This window comes from Poecile atricapillus, chromosome 1 (genome assembly GCF_030490865.1).
Source record: "Poecile atricapillus isolate bPoeAtr1 chromosome 1, bPoeAtr1.hap1, whole genome shotgun sequence".
Taxonomy (NCBI): domain Eukaryota; kingdom Metazoa; phylum Chordata; class Aves; order Passeriformes; family Paridae; genus Poecile; species Poecile atricapillus.
The window spans coordinates 128,850,785-128,871,268 of record NC_081249.1 but is presented as its reverse complement, the minus strand read 5'-3'; the positions used below and the strand labels follow the sequence as shown (position 1 = coordinate 128,871,268).

At 43.7% G+C, this 20,484-nt stretch overlaps 1 long non-coding RNA gene across 1 annotated transcript; it reads left to right on the top strand.

The window, feature by feature from the left end:
• Positions 1–5,577: 5,577 nt before the first annotated feature.
• On the top strand, positions 5,578–15,590 carry LOC131585161 (uncharacterized). The gene is made up of 3 exons (XR_009278872.1): positions 5,578–7,329; positions 12,974–13,146; positions 13,291–15,590. It is a non-coding gene; the product is annotated as an uncharacterized LOC131585161 (long non-coding RNA).
• Positions 15,591–20,484: the final 4,894 nt, after the last annotated feature.

The window sequence follows — 20,484 nt, the reverse complement described above, 5'->3', positions numbered from 1 at the left end:
TTTTTACTCTTTTCCTTGTTTAAAAAGATTTGCATTTGCCTAATCCAATGTATCTTTATTATTTTAGTTTCCAAAATTCTAGGAAGATGTGTCATGGTTGAAAGTCAAGGGTTATGAAAGAAACTTCAGATTGAATTGACTACTGAATGGTTTGATTGGTCGATTGCCTAGAACATCTGATCATTGTTTTATACAAATGCCTTTTAAAAGTTTGCTGTGTTTTAAGCATCTTATAGCTGCTATTTTTAAACCCCTTGCTTTGAAAATGAGTTAGGAGACATCTTTCCAGATGAAGCCTAAGGCTCTGGCCAAGCCTTGACTTTACCTGGATGGAGAATTTACCAATAAACCTAGAAGTTTTCTGCATCAAAATAATATTCAGGTCAATTTGACTTGGCAATTAGTGAATTAATATAGCAGATGGATTTTACAGTGAGCTTGGAAAATTGTTATCCAGACATGATTTTCCAATCTTCCATTGATTTATCAGCTGTGGCAGACTCTGGGATGAGAGTATATATTTAGTACATTTAGCAATTCATATTACAGATTATTTAGATAAGTTTAATATCGCATAATATTAATTATGCATCTTCTTAATAAGTTTTTAATTTCTGTAAAAGTGTTATTTCCTATGTGTATACATGTGCAAGTGTTTTACTTTGATGGTTTTTCATTTTCATAACAAAAAAACAAATACCTTACTTAATTATATAAAGAAAAAGGGGGGGGACCAAGGCTATGCCTCGGAAGTATAAAAACCTTATATATCTTAAATTTTTGGAAAAAACGTAAAGATCTTATATCTATTGCAAATAATTCTTGAACAGTCCTTTTTAAACAAGTCTTTTACAAAGCCAATTCCATCAATTACCAGGTATTGTTCTAACAAGTACTCAAGCAAAGTTAAGAGAGAATTCTTTGCGTCTAGTCAAAAGTTCAGAAACAAGATTAAAAAATTCATTTCAATTAATAATTTGGAGGAAAGTCTATGTTTGTGTATTCACAGGTTCAAAGCAGAAGTAACTTCCTAGAGAAAAACATAGAAACTCATCAGCTGCAGAGACAAGCAGACAGCCCAAAGAGCAGAAGAGCGAGCACGCTGATGTGAACTGTATCAAGACCACAGCTGACAGCAAAACAGCTTGGATCCCACATGCAAGAACAATGGACTTTGGGTTCCAAGTGAAAAAGTGGGAAAATGAATATTGTAAAGCCTCATTTGTTAAAACAGGAGTGAAGGAAAAATAACCCTTCTTGAAAAGTAATCCAAAGAAAGATTTAGGTTGTTTTTTTTTTGTTTGGTTTTTTTTTTTTTTTTTTTTAATAACAACAGACAGGCAATGTTGCAAGAGTGCAGTTGCACTGTTGGCTTCACATTAAGACAACTTGAAGCCTGTTGGCAAGCAAAAATTACCAAAGTTCTCAATGTTACCATAGAGCCCTCAGAGGAATTAGATTTGTTAAGTTCCACCAATACCTCAGGTGGATGGATAATGTTTGAACCCCAAACAAAAGCCGTTCTAACAAAGTAATGCAGCACTGGGCTGCAGTCAACCCCATGGCTGATGTCGTTACTACCACTGAAAGTAAAGCCTTTATTCGTGGTGCAGTCTCACAGGACAATTACCAAAGTGATTACCTAGTTCCATATTCCTAATCTGTGGAGATAGAGCATGGAATGGAATTCCTGCTAATCCACATAGAAGACTCTGTTATCTTGGGAAACTTACTTTGTTTCCATCCAAGCTTACACCAATTGCTGAATGTAGCTGACAAAATAAAAAACATCAAACAGTCAAAGAGAAGCCTGAATGAATTAAGGCTTGGCAACTCTATAAAGGCTCGCTTGTTAGACTAAGAAAGAATTGAACTTAATATCCACAATGTTAAGTGAGCTTTCAGCCGATGTGAGTAGTGTACGTTATGCAGTATTAGAAAATTGAGCTGCAATTGACTTCTTGCTCTTAGCACAAAGACATGGTTCTGAGGAATTTGAAGGCATGTGCTGCTTGAATCTTCCTGATCATTCAGTTTCCATCCATGAGCAACTACAACAGCTACAGGATGGGTTACATGCCCTGAAAGAAGATAGTGACCCCATTGGAAGTTGGTTCGGCAGCTGGGGTATCACTGGATGGTTGAAGTCTCTTGTGCTACAAGGAGGACGGACTTTACTTATAGTGTTAATCGGGGTGACAGTCTAAGTTGTATGTTATCTCGTCTTCATAAGAGTATAGAATGAGTCACATCCAAAGCCTGGTTTGTGCAAAAAGAGAAAGGGGGAATTGTTGATATGTTTTATATATTAGTAAAGGCCTGTCTGCACAAGCCAGTCTTTGAAATAAGTGGTGATATTAAAAGCTAAAGTCCTTGAAACCTTCCTGCAGAAGAGAGAGTAAAGCAAAACAATATCCTTGTGTACAGGAGAAAGAACGTAGACCTGTGTGTTTTAGCCAATGGTAGTTTTCTTAGCCCACGGACCCTGTAGAACCCTATAAAAGGTGTGCTAAAGATAGAAATAAACAGCGTTCACATTTACTTCTGAGAAGACTGGTGAATAGCTAGCGGTCTCTCAATAAAGAGTGAAGTTGGATTCACACCAATAAGATCAAAAGACCTAAGGACTGGACTGTAACACCGAAACCGAGTGATACCAACTGGACTCTTAAGCAGAGATCGGGCGGTAATGAACTGAAACAATCCAAATGATCCAAGGGATGAGCTAAGAATCACACCTAACTGGGAAGTAAGACCAAGCCTGTATCAGTAGTTTCAAGTCCTGCCTGGACAAGTTCTGGGACACCTTCGATATCCACCTTGGGGAGGAAAACTCCCACTCCAAACAGGTGGATTGGGGCTGTTTTGGTTGGGAGATCCTCATATATTTTTGCTTTTGCCTGTGATTTGTATAAAGGAGGGGGGAGAATCACAACTTCCATCAGTGCCACATCATATACCTAGTCTAAACCATCCCAATACGAGACATGCTAGCTAGATTAAATATAAGTGTTTAAATTAGAGAAAAATAGGTATTGTGGTTCACAAAGTTAAGCCTCTCATTGGAGAGGCAGGAAGTGTTGTGTGCCAAATCTCTTAAAAATAACTTAAATGATAACTTTTGCTTTGCAGATGGGAAATTACTAGTGCCTGTTGAGTGGGAAATACCTGAGGAATGGTGGGAAACTACTGTTAAAAGGTGTCGAAAAGGATTTTCTTAGAAATTAGAAAAGAGGAAGTGACCAGGAAAGAGGAAGTGACCAGGAAAGAGGAAGTGGCCAGGAAATAGGGGGCAAGACCAGATTGGCCACTACAACTCGCCACTGAGAAGAATATAAAACACCTGCTGTGAGCTGCAACCTCATAGGCAGGATTGGTGGGGGTGTAAGCCATACTGGACCTCTATTATTCCTTCTTCTGTCACTTATCTTTTTCCCTTTTGAGATGCCAGCAAAGCCATGTTACAAATGCTATCAAAAGCTTTACATGGAAGGACACCGGGCTTCCTTTTTATTACCCACACAAATATCAATAGTCACTGCTATAACCCATCCAAGCTAGGTATTAGTATACGTAAAGAGAAAAATATTAGATGACAGACAATCTAAGAACAAGGGGTATCAGACTGAAAAACAATTACCTGAAAAGAGAAAAATTCATTTGCTTCACGGTTACCGCCAGAGAAAAGAACCAAGATTTGGTAAGAGAACAAGTGGTAAGTAAAAAGATAAAGCCAACACAGCAACCTAGACCTGTATTAACCTTATGTCAAGACCTGGGTGCAAGGCTCAAACAGAAATTGAATAGAGAAAATTTCTTAATGAAGTGAAAATACTCCCTGTAAAAAGTAAGATAATCTATTAGGAATAAGATAGTGGAAAAAGTTAAACTTCCTTTTGTGTGTTATAGCTGGTTTAATTTTTTTGTTGTATTCTCTGTTTTATTCAGCTAATTACTGTGTAATCCAAAAACATGCAGATAAGCAAAAAAAAAAAAGTTTATTGCTCAAGACAAATTATTTACAAAGAATAAAAGAGGGGATTTGTTATAGATACATACTATATTGTTGGCTTCTCGTAAATATTAAAATGAATGTTATGTGTATAAGAATGGAAATTTTGTTCTATTAATATAGTTTATTTATATTATTGATGAAACTTAGAAATAGTGGTATAATACATATATGTTAGGCTATAGAATAGTATTAAAATAAAAACTGCTTTTGTTTGCATAACCCAAAGACTGAGAGAAAAAAAAAAAATATGGCTAGAGAAATCCTGCATTTCTAAACTATCATACCCAGATGAAGACAGCAGTGACCAGAACTCTGGGGGGAGGAATTTATTGCAATTCTGGTATCAGGGAATGTAAATCACGATGGCGTTAAGAAGATTGATCTATTGGGAAGGGGGCAAGAGAAAACTAAACAGAAGAACACCAAAGATCCTAAGAAGAATGTATGAATATGTATGAGAATGTATGAATATGTATGAGAATTTATGGCTATGTTGTAGGGTTCTGTTTTTAAGGGACGATCCTTTGTTAGTAAGGTGTGCTCTCTTGGCTGAATGCAGAGACAGCTGGCCATATCTGTATACTTTATTTTTTTCTCCTAATTGTATTTTTTTTTATTAAACTTTTAAGTTCTATCAAAATTACGTGAACCTCGTTTTTCACACAGTGAAGAAAGCTGTTTGCAGCGAAAAATCGCTAAAAATCCATAATACTTTCTGGCCTTATCCATACAAATAGAAGAAAATACTCACCAGAGCGAACGGAGGCTGGATATCCACTCAACCACCTCCACTTCTGAAGGTGTGATTGCTCTTTGTACAAGAAATGTGATCAGGATATGACAAAAAAAGCTTTATTAGCTTTAATAACGTGGGCAAAGAACCACGTTTTAGATACAACCAAAGAAGTGGCTTTTGATACAAATATGTGGGAACGGATTGGACATTTTATTCTTATAGCAGTCTCAAAAGGGGATGATGATGCTATAAAGGTTTTAAAACCTTAGAGATTTATTTTTAACATAATGAAACAAATAAATGCTGACCTGAAAAGCGGGAACAGAGCTCTGGAGAGGACAGAGACAGTTTGGAACACCGTTCCAAGCCCCTGCAGGGAGCGGCACCACCAAACAGCTGTCCCGCGCGGTAGGGCTGCTTTAAACGCACCTGTCTCACCAGAACTGCTTTCTAGAGCGCCGTTTTCTACAAGTCTGCCTAGCCAGAGAGCCTGGGGAGCAGGCTGTACCCCACCAGGCAGAGAAACGGCAGCATGAGATGACCAGAGAAATGTAGCAACCCTGCCAGGTGTCCGGACCCCGCTGAGCGGCAGAACAAAGGAGAACGGTGGGTCCTGGGTTGTGCCGGCACCGCCCCTCAGCCACCGCAGCCGCCCACACCCCTCAGCGGCCTGGAAACGCCCGGCCCACCCCCGCCCCGAGCTGATTGGCTCAGCCCAGAAGCCACGCCCACCATCCGCCTCCACTGGCCACGCCTACAGGCTGCTGCTGCGGGGGGCAGGGCCCGAGATGACGTCACGTAAAATGGCCGGATCCGAACTCGGAAGTGCCCCAGAAGCTTCAAAGAGCGTGCCGGCGCCGAACCCCGACCCAGCACCCAGCGCAGTTCCAGCTTCGCCACAGCTACAAGCACATCATTCACAGCCAGAAGAAGCCACACAGCAGAAGGAAACACAAGATCTCCACAAAGAGAACTAGAATCTTCACCTCACCACTAGCCCAGAAGGACAAGCACGTCTAGCCACGCTGTCAGCTGCTTCAAACCTACTGATGTTCAAGGCAGAAAACGTCCCCACTAGAGATCCACTGATCTTCTGGATGGAGGTAAAACAAAAAGCAGTTGAAAGCGGGGGGGATTGAACTGAACTGATCTCTGCACCCGTGTATTTACCAATAGAAGAGGGCTGGCAGCAGGGAGGGGGAACAATAGGAGCATTCCCAGTTGTGCGAAGTAATGGCACAACACCTGATCAATATGTACCCTTTAACTGGCAAGTCCTTTCCGAGCTACGCCAGCTGGCTGCTAACAGGGACTAGGATCTCCTGCTGTAGCAAGTATGCTAAGATTTATAACTGCTAGTGAATTAACTCCATATGATATGCAGCACTTTGCAAAATCAATCTCTAGTCTGGTGCAGTATATGATGTTTGAAACGGCCTGGAGATCTTACGCAGAGAATCAGGGGTTGAAAAATGCAATAACTTCGCAGCAGGACCCATGCTTTGGGGCAGGCATTCCTCAACTAATGGGATTGTATCCCACAGAAGATCTCCAAACCCAGGCTCGCTTGAACTCTGCAATTCTAGCCCAAGTGAAAGACTCAGCAATGTGAGCTCAAACAAAAATTACAGACTTGTCAGTGCCAACCCAAAGCCATTCAAGCATAAGACAGAACCCCAATGAGTTATATATGTATGGACGCTAACTGTGAAACAGAGGAGCACAGTGCCTGTGAAAATTGCAGGCCACATAACTTTCTCAGTCTTGCCTGAGAAAGTGGCCTGGGAAATCATGAGGAGGAATTAAAACAATCCTCACAGACAGAAAACAGCCTTGCAGGTGCTGTTTGTCTGTTCCTTGTTTTCTTGCAGGAGAAGGTCGAGGGGTGGTGAGCCCCACTGACCAATGATGGTGATGTGTTAGTTTACTAACCAGTAAGAGTTTCTTTTCTGTACTTTCCACATATCGGTCTAGAAAAAAGACCTGAAGCAATAAACTAAGAGAAAATTCTCCTGATTGACTCCTGAGAGAGTCTGTGTCGTTCTTCTCGCCGTTCCTAATAGAGTGACATATATGCAATTCATAGAAGGTTTGCAGGATGCTATGGAAAAACAAATCACAAACAGTGAAAAAAGGGGTCAATTGATGCTAGAATTGGCACGAGATACTGCAAACCAAGACTCTAGAAAAATTATAGATGCATTACCTCAAGAGAATCCCTCTCTGGAGGAGATGATTACAGCATGCGCTAAGGTTGGGACTGGATCTCATAACATGGATATGCTAGCCAATTCTATTAGAGCTGCTGTTAAACTCACAGCCTATTGCTATAAGCATGGACAACAAGGCCACGTGAAAATAAACTGTGCACACAAGCCCATTCTACAGGGGACATCTCAGGGACAAAGAAGTGGCAATGCAAGCCACTGATGTGGGAGAGTCGGACATACAGCCAAGGTATGCTGGTCCAAATTTCATGTTAATGGGCAATCTCTCAAAGACCAGGGAAAAGAGAAGCCCAACGTGAAGGGGAAACACATGATGACACAAGTATTTTCCCACCCTCCAGCACAAGCCTGTGTGACCAGCTATTGAAAGACCCCCGAGCTGTTCACCAATCTTCACAGAAGTAATTGTGAATGCCAGTTTATTTCTATCTTTAGCACACTTTTATAGGGTTCTACAGGGTCTGCAGGCAGAACAAGCTACTATTGGCTAACACACACAGTTTACATTTTTTCTCTTACACACAAGGATATTGTTTTGCTTTACTCTCTCTTCTGCATGAAGGTTTCAAGGACTATAGCCCTTAATATCACGACTTAGTTCAAAGGCTGGTTTGTGCATACAGGCCTTTACTAATATATAAAATATAGCAACAATTCCCCCTTTCTCTTTTTGCACAAACCAGGCTTTGGATAAGATAACATACAACTTAGACTGTCATCCCAATTAACATTATAAGTAAAGTCCGTCCCCCTTCTAGCATAAGAGACCTCAACCATCTAGTGATGCCCCAGCTGGCGAACCAACTTCCAATGGGATCACTATCTTCTTTCAGGACATGTAACCCATCCTGTAGCTGTTGTAGTTGCTCATGGATGGAAGCTGAATGATCAGTAAGATCTAAGCAGCACATGTCTTCAAACTCCCCACAACCATGTCCTTGTGCTAAGAGCAAAAAGTCAATTGCAACTTGATTTCATAGTACTGCATGATATACACTACTCACATCGCCTGAAAGCTCACTTAACATTGTGGATGTTAAGTTTAATTCTTTCCTAGTCTAGCAAGCGAGCCTTTTTAGGGTGGCTAAACTTTAATTCATTCAGGCTTCGCTTTGACTGTTTGATGTTCTTCATTTTGCTAGCTATATTCAACAATTGATGTAAGCTTGGGTGGAACAAAGTGAGTTTCCCAAGATAACAGGGTCTTCCATGTGGATTAGCAAGAATCTAATTCCATGCTCTATCTCCACAGATTAGGAATATGGAACTAGGTGATCATTTTGGTAATTGTGCTGTGAGATTGCACCACGAATAAAGGCTTTACTTACAGTGGTAGTAACGAGATCAGCTATAGGGTTGACTGCAGCCCAGTGCTGCATTACTTTGTTAGAATGACTTTTTGTCGGGGGTTCAAACATTATCCATCCACCCGAGGTATTGGTGGAACATAACAAATCTAATTCTTCTGAGGGTTGTAACATTAAGAACTTTGGTAATTTTTGCTTGCTAACAGGCTTCAAGTTGTCTTAATGTGAAGCCAGCAGTGCGACTGCACTCTTGCAACACTGCCAATCGATTCAGTCGAGTCTCGTTACTAATTAAAGCTTTAAATGCTGGAGGATCCCATTCAGGGACTCCTGTGAGACAGGTGCGAAAGGATCTCCAGGGGTGGCTAGGCTCAAACACATTGACCTTTGGCTAGTTCAATGTGCCAGAGTGACCCATATGTTCTGTCACTTTTGGATGTTAGTTAGCAGACAGTTGGTCATGACTATACACAACACAATTACCATAAGCATTTTACCATGTAAATGACACCATATTTGCAAACTCACAGCTAGAACTTCAATTGTTAAATGAACTTTCAAAGATGCTTACACTACCTCTTGAAGGGGGAATACTTATACTTTATACTAACATAACAATTACTACACAAGCTAAACACTTAAACTATTATCTAACTACTTTTAACACAGGTGCTCTGGTATATGTGTAGTCTAAGCGTGAAAGCAATTTGCTAAAAGGGTAAACACATAACTACAATTTGCTTTATATACAGTTAAATGGAGTCTCTACACTTCTTAGATCTTCTACAGAATTTCTCCAGCACGATTCAGTCCTGGAACGTTCACTGCTCTCATGATGTCAGCTGGCAGTTGATCGGTGACTGAGGGCTTCGATGTTCAAGTTGTTCTTCAAATCCTTCTAAATCTTAAAACAAAGGATACCTGAAAATTGGTAGAGACACAACATCATAATAACAACATAAAATCTCTGTTGGCAACTGTCTATATAGTGTTCAGACACAACTGTGTCCTGACAGGTCCACTTCTGATCCATGTCTGGAGTACCACGGCTGTGTGATGACTTCTCTGTTCACTGGATCTCGTGTGTTCAGAGGCACATAGTCTGGTCAGATGAACAGGTGACCTTTCTGAACCTGCCAACAAAACACAGACACTTCTCTCCTTGAAGTTAATGAATTATACTAATTAAATGCTTTAGGGCATCAATCTCCCCCGTTTTCTTAAAAAAAAATAAAAATGAGATGTACTTCTGTTATAAGCAACAACATCAACACAAAACCATATACACAATTAATAAGAACTTATACTAGTTAAAAATCAATTAAATCTTAAACATTATTAATAGGGTATATATTATAAAACTACTATTAATTACTAAAACACTGCACTAGCATCCCATAGTTAGCAAACAAACAGAAACAAAAAATCAGTGAAGGATTGGATCATCACCTCCGGAAAATGATTCTCCAAGCCCACTTCAAAATTGATCCAGCTGTCATATTAATAGGGTCAAATTGCGGAGTCAAAAAGTGACTCAAATACTGATTTGAGACAGAAAATATCTGGATCTGTTGGCAAACATTCTGTCCAGGTAAAGTCAAGGCTTGGCCAGGGCCTTAGGCTTTAAACTGGAAAGATGCCTCTTAACTCATTTCTAAAACAAGGTTCTCAATAGTAGCAGCTATGAGATGCTTACAGTACAGCAAACTGTTAAAATGCATTTGTACAAAGCAAATGATTAGGAGCCTTAGGTACCAGACCAATTAAACCATGCAGCAGTTGGTTTAATCTGAAGCCTTTCCTATGGCATTTGATCCTCAGCAATGGCACATCTTCTTAAAATTCTGGAAACACTGAAAAATAAGAAAACTATAACAAACGAAAACTATAACAAACAAAAACTGCAGAGATTGCAACAACTAGTAGAACTCCTAATGGAGTCAAGGGTGTCACAGACTGCATTCACTTCTATCCATAAGCAGGTGTGCACCAGTGTTCCATCACAGCTGTCTCAGCTGTGGCCGTCCTCTTCACTCTAGGAAAACAATTATACTTTGAAGTTTAAACAAGTGTCTCCAAGAAAACATAAAACAATTTAAATTAAACAATATCTAAACCCAATAATAATTACATATGACAAAAGGAAATAATAAACTTAACCTTAAAAGAATATCTAAGTTAGAAAACTTAACTTAAAAGCATTCAAGCCTAAACATTATAAAACCTGACTATCCTTAATTCTATTAACACTTAATCTATATTAAATGAAAACATAACTTAATCTTATTCTGTTACTACAAAAAAACAACTAAAAGTTTAATATATACCTTTTAAACACAATATAACAATAACATGGATTCACTATAAAGATTATAAAAATGTAGCAAACACATCACAATTCTATGTCATCTAGCTTTGAGAATAACCCACAATAACTGCAAATGTTACTAAAAATACTTATTCATAATAAAAATTTATAAGCATAGTATATGCTTAAATTGGTTAGGATGTTAAAGTGCAGTTTTTCTGGAGAAAACCACAACAACAACATGGGATTTGGCAAGTTGCCATCCAGCTCTTGTAGCACTTTTCAAAAACATGAAGTCCAATTTTTAAACTAAAATCTAAAATCCAAATTGGTATATATGCAGTTATATGTGTTTTATATAACAAAAGGACTCACATTAAAATTCCCTTATTAAAATTGTGGAAAAAACAAGCAAATAGATAATATGTTCCTTAACTTAACTTTGTCTTGTACAGTAAAATTCTCTTGACTAATTATTTCTTAAACCACAAATCTCTTCTGTAGATAACATTAATTGGAAGGTTTTCCTAGAAGCAGTAAATCACACCATGTTTTAACCTTGGGTTCTAAAACCAATTATTGCAAGGCAACTTCTGTTAGTATTCACCTTAAACACTTTTTTTTTTTTTTTTCCAAACCTTCGAAGAACCACAATAATTCCTCTAGTAAAACTCTAAAAACTGCAACTGCATAAACTCATAATTACTTAAAACACAAAATTAACTCCAAAAAGGTATACAAAAACACTCCGAAAAACCAATAAATCACGACCCTGCAACAAACCAGGCACCATCTCAGTGCCCCCCCCGAGAGAGGGAGCGGGGGGGTGGACTGCCCACCCCGCCGCTGCTGCAGCTCTGCTCTTATCTTTCTTCACATTCTCTACATACTCTCGCAGCGAGGAAAAGCGGAGAGAAAGAAAAAAAGCCTCACAAAGTTTAACAAATGCAGTTTTTTCTCTCAATCTCTCTTGTTGTTCGCTGATAGAGGAAGAAAAGGCATGATTTTGCAAAAGCAGGCGATTTTACACGAAAAGTCTCTCATGGCCAGGTGCTAACAACAGCGATCATTGCAGTTTATCAGCTTCTAATTACAAGGATGAATTTTGAACTAGATACCATATAGTTTGAGATTTTTTGACTAGTTTGTCTCTCTTTGAAGCTGTCTGAGCCACCTGTTTCTGCTCAGTTGTTTCTGTAATTGTTCAGAGTTGCCTTGGAACTTTCCTTGCACTGCTTCTACCCCCAGGGTGCCTTTGTTCTCTGCGCCCACCTTGCTCCCTCATGTCTCCCTGGTTCGGGTGGAAACCAGTCTAAATTAGGCTTCTTTTCTTTCAGGGTGGTAAAGATGGAACTTAAATAAGGTTGTAGTGCTAAAAGTGACTCCAAAAATGAAGCAAATAGTTCTGGATGTATCACATCCTGCCATAACTGAACAGATTCTGTTCGTTGGTTCAGCGTTCCCTGTGGAACTTTTTTTTCTCTTTATTTTCTTCTCCCTAACTCTCCCTCCCTCTCTCCAAGGGCAGCACAGATAGGAGTGCTTGCCCAGCAGTGGGAGGTAAAGGCATCTGCCGCTGTGACGCAGGTAGAATTACGGAGCTCACAGCCTCAGCATATTAATTACAATCTGCCAAGTTCGACCGAGAAACACAGTGTCCTTGCTCTTTTCCGTAATTGCCATTTCCCATATCAGAGCCGATATATATCAGTCCGTTCTTGCCCCGCAAGAAGCAGTGAGCACTGCAAATGCCCAAGACAATTAGCCCATATAATGAGCATATCCAGGTCCCTTTCCTGGGCTGCTTCGCCTCGTTTAACGAGGATGCAGAGAAGCAGTTTATCTGCCGCCGCAAATTCCACATCCATGCTGACAGCACCCCGCAAGAGGGAAGGTTGCGACCCTTCTACAAACGCCCTTGCCTTCTGGGCCCCCCCCAGCAGCCTTACTTCCACGTCTAACCGCTCCGCGTCTCACCGCGCTCAGGCTGCCTATCTGGTGCCGATCCGAGCCCACGACGTAGCGCCCAGATCCACTCCGATGACTCCAAAGCCCTTCTGCCCGCAGGGATGTCTCTGGTCGGAGCGCCAAATATTGAGAGACCCCTGAGCTGTTCACCAATCTTCACAGAAGTAATTGTGAATGCCAGTTTATTTCTATCTTTAGCACACTTTTATAGGGTTCTACAGGGTCTGCAGGCAGAGCAAGTTACTATTGGCTAACACACACAGTTTACATTTTTTCTCTTACACACAAGGATATTGTTTTGCTTTACTCTCTCTTCTGCATGAAGGTTTCAAGGACTTTAGCCCTTAATATCACGACTTAGTTCAAAGGCTGGTTTGTGCATACAGGCCTTTACTAATATATAAAATATAGCAACAACCAGCTCACAGCAAGGACAAGGGGATCAGCTGGCATGGATGTTTCCACCTCAATCCCAATAACCATAAACTCATTCCAAGTGCACAAAGTCTCTCTCGAGGCCCACGGGCTCATAGGGCAAGGACTGAGTGCGCCGCTAATAGGGAGATGCAGTGCAACTTTACAAGGTATCTTTGTGTACCCAGGTGTTACGGATGCTGATTTTACAAAACAAATACAAGCCATGGTGTCAACCCCTACTCCCCCTGTGACTATCCCTGCTAAGACCAGAATTGCACAACTTCTTCCTTTTAACTCTTCTGTCCCCAAAGCAGATTCTAAGGAGCCAGGAGACCAAGGCTTCGGATCAACAGGACAGCCCCAGGTGTACTGGACTCGAGTCGTAGGTGATCAAAGACCGAATATGGTTTGTACTGCTACGATGCTTCAGGCGAGGCCCTCACAGATAAAGGTCAGTGGCATGATTGACACAGGAGCAGATGTCACCATTATCTCTACCAACACATGGCACTCATCCTGGCCTACCACACCTGCAGGATCTGCTGTTGCTGGCCTTGGAGGGACCACACAGAGCTGTTTGAGCAGCAATCCGGTGTTAATCAAAAATCCAGAAGGCCAAGTAGCCACAGTACGGCCTTACATCACTGCAGTGCCACTGAACTTGTGGGGGAGGGATGTTCTGTCAGCATGGGGGTTAGAGTGGGAAGGGATTTTTGACAGGGGCCACTGTATTGATGGGTGTAAATTATCCTACTCCAGCCCTGAAATGGCTTACAGATCAGCCCATGTGGGTGCCACAGTGGTCCCTTGAAAAGCTAGATGCCCTAAAATCGTTAGTACAAGAACAGCTAGCCCAAGGACACTTAGAGCCATCTATGAGCCCTTGGAACACCCCAGTATTTGTCATAAAAAATAAGAAAAAAATCCGATAAATGGAGATTTCTCCACTACCTAAGAAAAGTCAATTCTGTGATAGAAAGCATGGGCACATTGCAAGCAGGTATGCCATCTCCCACAATGATACCTACCTCCTGGGACATTCTGACAGTAGATTTGAAAGATTGTTTCTTTACTATTCCACAGCACCCTGATGATACCCCAGAGTTTGCTTTTACAGTGCCTTCCATTAATAACACAGCAACAGTGCAACATTATCAATGGAAAGTCCTACCCCAGGGGATGAAAAACAGTCCCGCAGTTTGCCAGTGGTACATTGCACAGGCACTCTCATCAGTGAGAAAGCAATTTCCAAGGGCATACTGTTACCATTACATGGATGACATTTTAATTGCAACCCAAACCAAAAAAGAGCTTTCAGAGATTCAGCCAAGCTTCCTGCAAGCATTAAAAACATTTGGGCTGCAGGTAGCACCAGAGAAGGTGCAGCAGCAAGCACCTTGGAAATATTCAGGACTCAAAATAATGAACCAGACTATACAACCACAAACAATTCAATTTTCAACCAAAATTCAGACACTAAAGGATGCACAAAAACCCATCAGCTGGGTCAGACCTTATTTAGGACTGACAAATTCACAATTAGCACCTTTATTTGACCTACTACAAGGTGATCCGGAATTAACTTCCCCTAGAAAATTAACCCCAGAGGCAAAGGCTGCTCTCAAAACAGTGGAGCAAGCTATCTCAAACTAACAAGTCCACCGGCTATGCCCAGGCTGCCCTGCACCCTACTGCTATTCTAGGACAGTAGAACACTCACTGGCCTGATCCTTTGCACATCCTAGAGCGGCTGTTTTTACCTCATCAACCAAAAAAGACAGCACCCACAGTATTTGAGCTAAGAGCACAGTTAATCATCAAATGTCGTCACAGGTCTTTACAGTTGAACACAAGAGATCCTTCACGAATTATACCTGTGACACAAGAACATTTTGAATGGTGTTTTACTAACAGTACGGCCTTGCAAAGAGCCCTGAAAAATTTCACAGGACAAATTGCTTATCATTTACCAAGCCAGAGATTGTTAAAGTTAAGTGGAGACACCACATTATCTCTTAAACCTCTGAATAGCAGAACAGCCTTCAAGGGTGTTACAGTGTTTACAGATGGCTCTGGGAAAACAGGGAAAGCCACAGTGACCTGGAAAGAGGAGGCTGAGTGGCAAGTGTTGGAAAGTTATCAGAACGCATCTCCCCAGTTAGTAGAATTACATGCTGTAGCTATGGCTTTCCAACGTTTTCCCCATATCCCTCTAAATATAGTAACTGATTCTGCATTTCTAGCTGACATCACATAGAGATTAGACCAAGCACTGTTAAAGGAAATTGATAATGTGCCATGGCGGCAGAGGTGGCAGGGGTGCCGCGATGACCCGGAAGAAGAGGTCCGAGGCTGGACTGCTCGGAGGCACAGGCACATCCTCTGCCTGGTGAGCGATTTCAGCTCAGCTCAGCAACAGCGTGCAGGCGACACGGAGAGAGAGACTAGAGCGCTGTGTGGCGTTGTGCAGAGAACTAGCCTTTATTAAAGCAGGGCCCTCGGCAAAGGGAGCCAGTGACAGCAGCTCTCCTCGAACAGGGGAAAAACTGGGGTATTTATAGGGGAGGAGAGGGGTGCGGGGGAAACTGGGATACACATGTATCAGGGTGGAATGGCAGGGGAGAGCACCAATGGAGTGTAACAGTTTAACAGAACTAACTCCAAGATTTCTGGGAGTGACACTTTTCTCTCTCTGAGATAAAGTGCCTTGCCTCCAAGGGAGAGCCAGGATCTCTGAATCAGCTGGTTTCCCAGCCCCCACAATAATGCACAATTATTCAATCTGCTAAAGACTCTATGCCATGGCATCCAAGCCAGAACCTACCATTATTATATTTTACACATCAGGAGTCACGCAAATCTACCAGGTTTTATCACAGAAGGCAACGCCAGAGCAGATATGCTAGTGAGCCCTGCCTGGAGAGCACCACAGCCAGACACACTAGCACAAGCAAAAGCATCACATGATTTCTTCCATCAGGGTGTTTGAGCCCTACAACGGCAATTCCAATTGACAAACACAGAGGCTCATAATATTGTTAGCACCTGTGCTGACCGCCAAGGCCACACTGCACCACTGCAGCTGGGGGTAAACCCTCGTGGACTGCATGCCTTTCAAATCTGCCCAACCCATGTCACACACATCCCTGAATTTGGACGCTTACAATGTGTACACTTATCCACTGACAGCTTCTCATCAGCAATATGGGCTACAGTGCACACAGGAGAAAAGGGCCGGGATGCCATTGCACATTGGCGGTCAGCCTTTGCTGTTTTGGGCATCCCTCACACCATCCAAACAGACAATGGCCCTGCATACACTTCACAGAGAACAAGACATTTCCTACAGCTCTGGGGTGTAGCACACCACACAGGAATTCCTCAAATAGCAATGGGACAAGCCATTGTGGAAAGAGCACATGGCACTTTAAAACATATTACTGAAAAAGAAAAGGCAGGAATGTCTGGTGAGACACCACAGAGCAAGATAGCTAAGGCTATTGACACACCAAATCAGCTAACAGTATGAGAAAAGCACCAGAACCCAGTCATTTTAAATCCCTTTCTATCATTACAATCATCTGGAGATGAACAGTTGCCTAAACCCAAGGTAATGGTGAAAGACCTTCTCACTAAGAAGTGGGAAGGCCCATGGAGTTTCATTACCTGGGGAAGGGGATATGCCTGTGTTTCCACAGACACTGGAACAGAATGGGTACCTGCCAGATGTGTCTGTCCTGCTCTATGTCCTGCCCGGGACCACAAACAACAGCCTCCTGACAGAACCTCAATGGATGTAATGGAGAAGATTGAAGAGGAGTGACCAGAACAACTTGTTCATCTACCTCATGGAAATCAGAGACTCCTGAAAAGGACAGTTCATTTAAAAACTGTTTGTTTTCAAATTGTTTTTCTGCTGAGTTTTTCTCACGGTTCTAAATGTTGAATGTTTTAGTTTCTTGTTTCTAGAGTTCTAGAATAATGTCAGTTCTAAGCAGTTTCTTGTTTTTAATGTTAAGTTGTAACTTGTAACAATAAGGAGTTAACCCATGGCGTGTTAGCTTGAAGGATTGTGATCTTACCTGCCAGTTCCTGGAAGTGAGTGTTGCAAACTCAATTTAGTACACAAAGCATGTTGCTAGCAGAAGAGAACTAAGTTTGTCAAATTAATTCAAAAACTTCAAATTAAACCTATGCTGTACCTGCTATCATGTCTGCAAAGGGCCCTTGCAGATAAGACAACAAAAAGCAATTTATATTTTTTTTTAAATTTAACTGAAAAGGGTGAATTGTTGCAGTAGTGTCACAGTGCAGCTGGTCTGGACTGGATGAAGTAAATCTAGACATAACACAAATCTAGTGTGGCTAGCCTAATTTATGTCTGAACCACTGCACACCACCGGCCAGGACGCTGAGCAGGGAAAGAAGTATCAGCCAATGGCTGTCTAGCCTGGGAAATTTGAACTGAGTATTTAAGTGAGTTCTAAATATTAAAGGAGGCTGTTTGTCTCATGAGCACCTGGAGCATGAGTTGTGCATTCTTTGTCTCCCCATCCATGACCATCATGGTACACACACCCACTCCTTCCCAAAGCTCCTTCCGGACAGCATCTGCTACGGACACATCCCCCGCTGCCGTCCCTTGGCCAGGGGCCTTGTGGCTCTTGCCAGACCCTTCTTCCTCCCGAGGAAGCCTCCTCCCAGTAAGGGGGGAGCCCCCCCTCAGCCCAGGATTCTTTAGCTTAGCCCCCCCAGAGCCAGGCCTCCTTCTGAGCCCCACATGCCCTGAGCCAAGTGGGGATTGGTGGCCATCTTGGCCACAGCAACCACAACTAAATTTAGGTTCAAACATATGACAAGAGAAAAAGGGCCAGCAAAACCTCAGCTCGGGGCATGAGGAGAGCAGACTTCAGGCTGCTCAGGGAACTGGTACGCAAGGTCCCCAGGAAAAAATGTTGTTGAGGCTGCTGGGGTCCATCATTGCTGGTCACTTTGGAAACATCACCTCCTAAGAGCACAGGAGCAGGCAATTCCCAAATGTTGGAACCCAAGCAGGCAAGGCAGAAGGCTGGCTCCCGGAACAGGCAGCTTCTCTGGGAAAGAGGATGGAAAAGGAAGTTGTGTGGCCAGTGGGAGTGAGGTCAAGAGAAGAATACACAGATGTTTCTTGCCATTGTAGGGAGAAATTTGGTATGGTGAAAGCTCAGCTGGAGATGAAGGTGGCCAGAAATGTGGGACACAATAAAAAGAGTTTTAAAATACATGAATGGAAAAAAACATTGTAGAAATAACATTGTCCCCTTCTAGGGTGTGGATGGTCACCTCACAAACAGGGACAGAGACATGGTACAGGGGTTTAGTGCATTCTTTGCCTCTGTCTTCAACACTCATCCCTCCCTTCCCAGTGGAAAACATTGCATTGTACCAAGGGACACTGCAAAGTCCTTGAAGAGGGTAAGTCCTGCTCAGTGGAAAGCAAACCACCCCTGTTTGATCCACAGCATTCCCATCCAAACCCAACAACATGTGACAGCTATTGGGAAGAAAGACACCTTATCCCAGTCAAAACCAGAGCAGTGGAAGCACCATGAGCACTCCCTGGCAAATCCAGATTTATTTATAGCAGAGGCACTGCAGAAGTCAGTGAGCTGCTAAGAAAAAACTCTTCCTGCCCTCGACAGCCAGTTCAGGAGAGCTTCCCAGAGACAGAGGAACTTCAACTCCCTTTGTCTCTGGAGGATTTTTTCAGGCACAGAGTAGTGTTTGTTTCCAGCTGGTAGTGCGGCAGCATCTTGGGAGCTGTGGGCTTGACACTGCTGGCACCAGCACCCTTCCTGATGTGCCACCATTTGGTCCAGGGAATGATTCATTGCAACAACGGACTGAGCTCCCGTTCTTACTTCCAGGCTTTTTCTGGCCACGTCCATCTTCAGAGATGAGCCAGTTCTGCTGATCCCTGAGGCAGGAGGGGCCGTGACGGCACAAAGGGGCTGAGAGCTGGCATGAGGCAGGGCTGTGATGTCCCACAGTTGTCCTGGCCACAGCACTGTGACATCATTGCGTTGTCGCTCTATAACACCGGCCAGCACCCACAGCTGTCAGTGCAGTCGCGATGGGACGTGCTGGAGTCATGGATGACGGTGCTGTCCTGATGACTGTGCTTGTCCTGCTGCTGGCCGCTGTGGCTGTCTGGTGGGCTGTTGGCCACTGGCAACCACGGAGGCAGCAGACATGGAAGCCAAAGCGCCATGGCAAGCGCTGTGGGGTCCGGCCTAGAGGCTCACGGAGGAACCGAGGAGCCCCTGTGGCTCCGAGATACTCCAGGCCCCTGGCGGCCCCTGGCAAGTGGCCACGTGCTCCCGCGATCCCTCTGGACAGCTCCTGCAGCTGGGGCTCCTGCATGGCAGTGGCCCAGGAGCTGCAGGAACTGATGCTGCTGCTCTGGGATCGCAATGGGACATGTGCGCCACTTTACCCTGGGATGTGGCAGGCACTCTGGAAAGAACTGGAAGAGCTGGTGAACCGAGGCCACCTGGCCTGCTGTGGCTCGTCTGGTTCCTCCAGAAGCTGCCATCACCCCAAGAGGCTGCTCCCAGCAAAATTCTCCACCACCCCTGGGAAAGCCTCAACCCCTGCAAGGATGGCACAGCAGCAGAGACCCACCATCCATGCAGGAACCTCAGGCTGTCAGAGAGCCTCCATTCTGCCAGGAGCCTCTGCTATCTCTGACAGCCTCCATCCCTCACAGAGGCTCAGGGAGACCTGTCAGCCTGCAGAAGGTGCAGAGCCCATGCACAGTTCTCCCAGCTCCCTTGGACTCCCAGACTTCAACAGTAAGGGTACAAGCCTGACCATTGACGTGGCCAGGGAAAGCCCAGAAGTCCAAGTGGGAGCCCAGCCCAATCCAGGGGAGCCTTCTCAGGAGCAGCTGGCGGAGCAGCAAGCATCCTGGCAGCAGCAGTTGTCATCCCACAGCTCCCAGAACTCTGGGCAAGTTGTGCCAGCTGCCAACAGCCCAAGCCTGGTGGTGGAGACGACCCTCAAGACACCAAGGAGGTTCCTCCATCTCCAGGAAGCTGCCCCAAGAAAGACCTTGACTACCACAAAGGCCTTTCTAAGAGCAGGTGAGATCTCCTGAGGAGCTGTCTGAGGTTCGCCCAGTGCTCCTGAGGGACACCCCAGGCCAGGCCATGGCCCCTGAGAGCAGCCCAGTCCCTGGCTGTTTCCAGTGCCTCTGATGGCACGGCTTCAAAAACCCGTCTGCTTTGCAGCTGCTCCTGGGACCCCCCTGTGCAAAGCCTTGGGCTGTAGCCCCGGCCGTTCTCAACAGCAGAGTCCAGCCCACAACGCCGGGGACAGTGACAGTGACGGTGCCATCCAGCCACACTGCACTCCGGCTCCTGCAGCCTCTCCGTGCTCTGCTGTCCCAGCTCTGCTGCTCAACAGCCCGACGGCTGCAAGGCGTTGGCCACTGCTCGGCAGGCGGCAGGAAGCAGGTCAGAGCA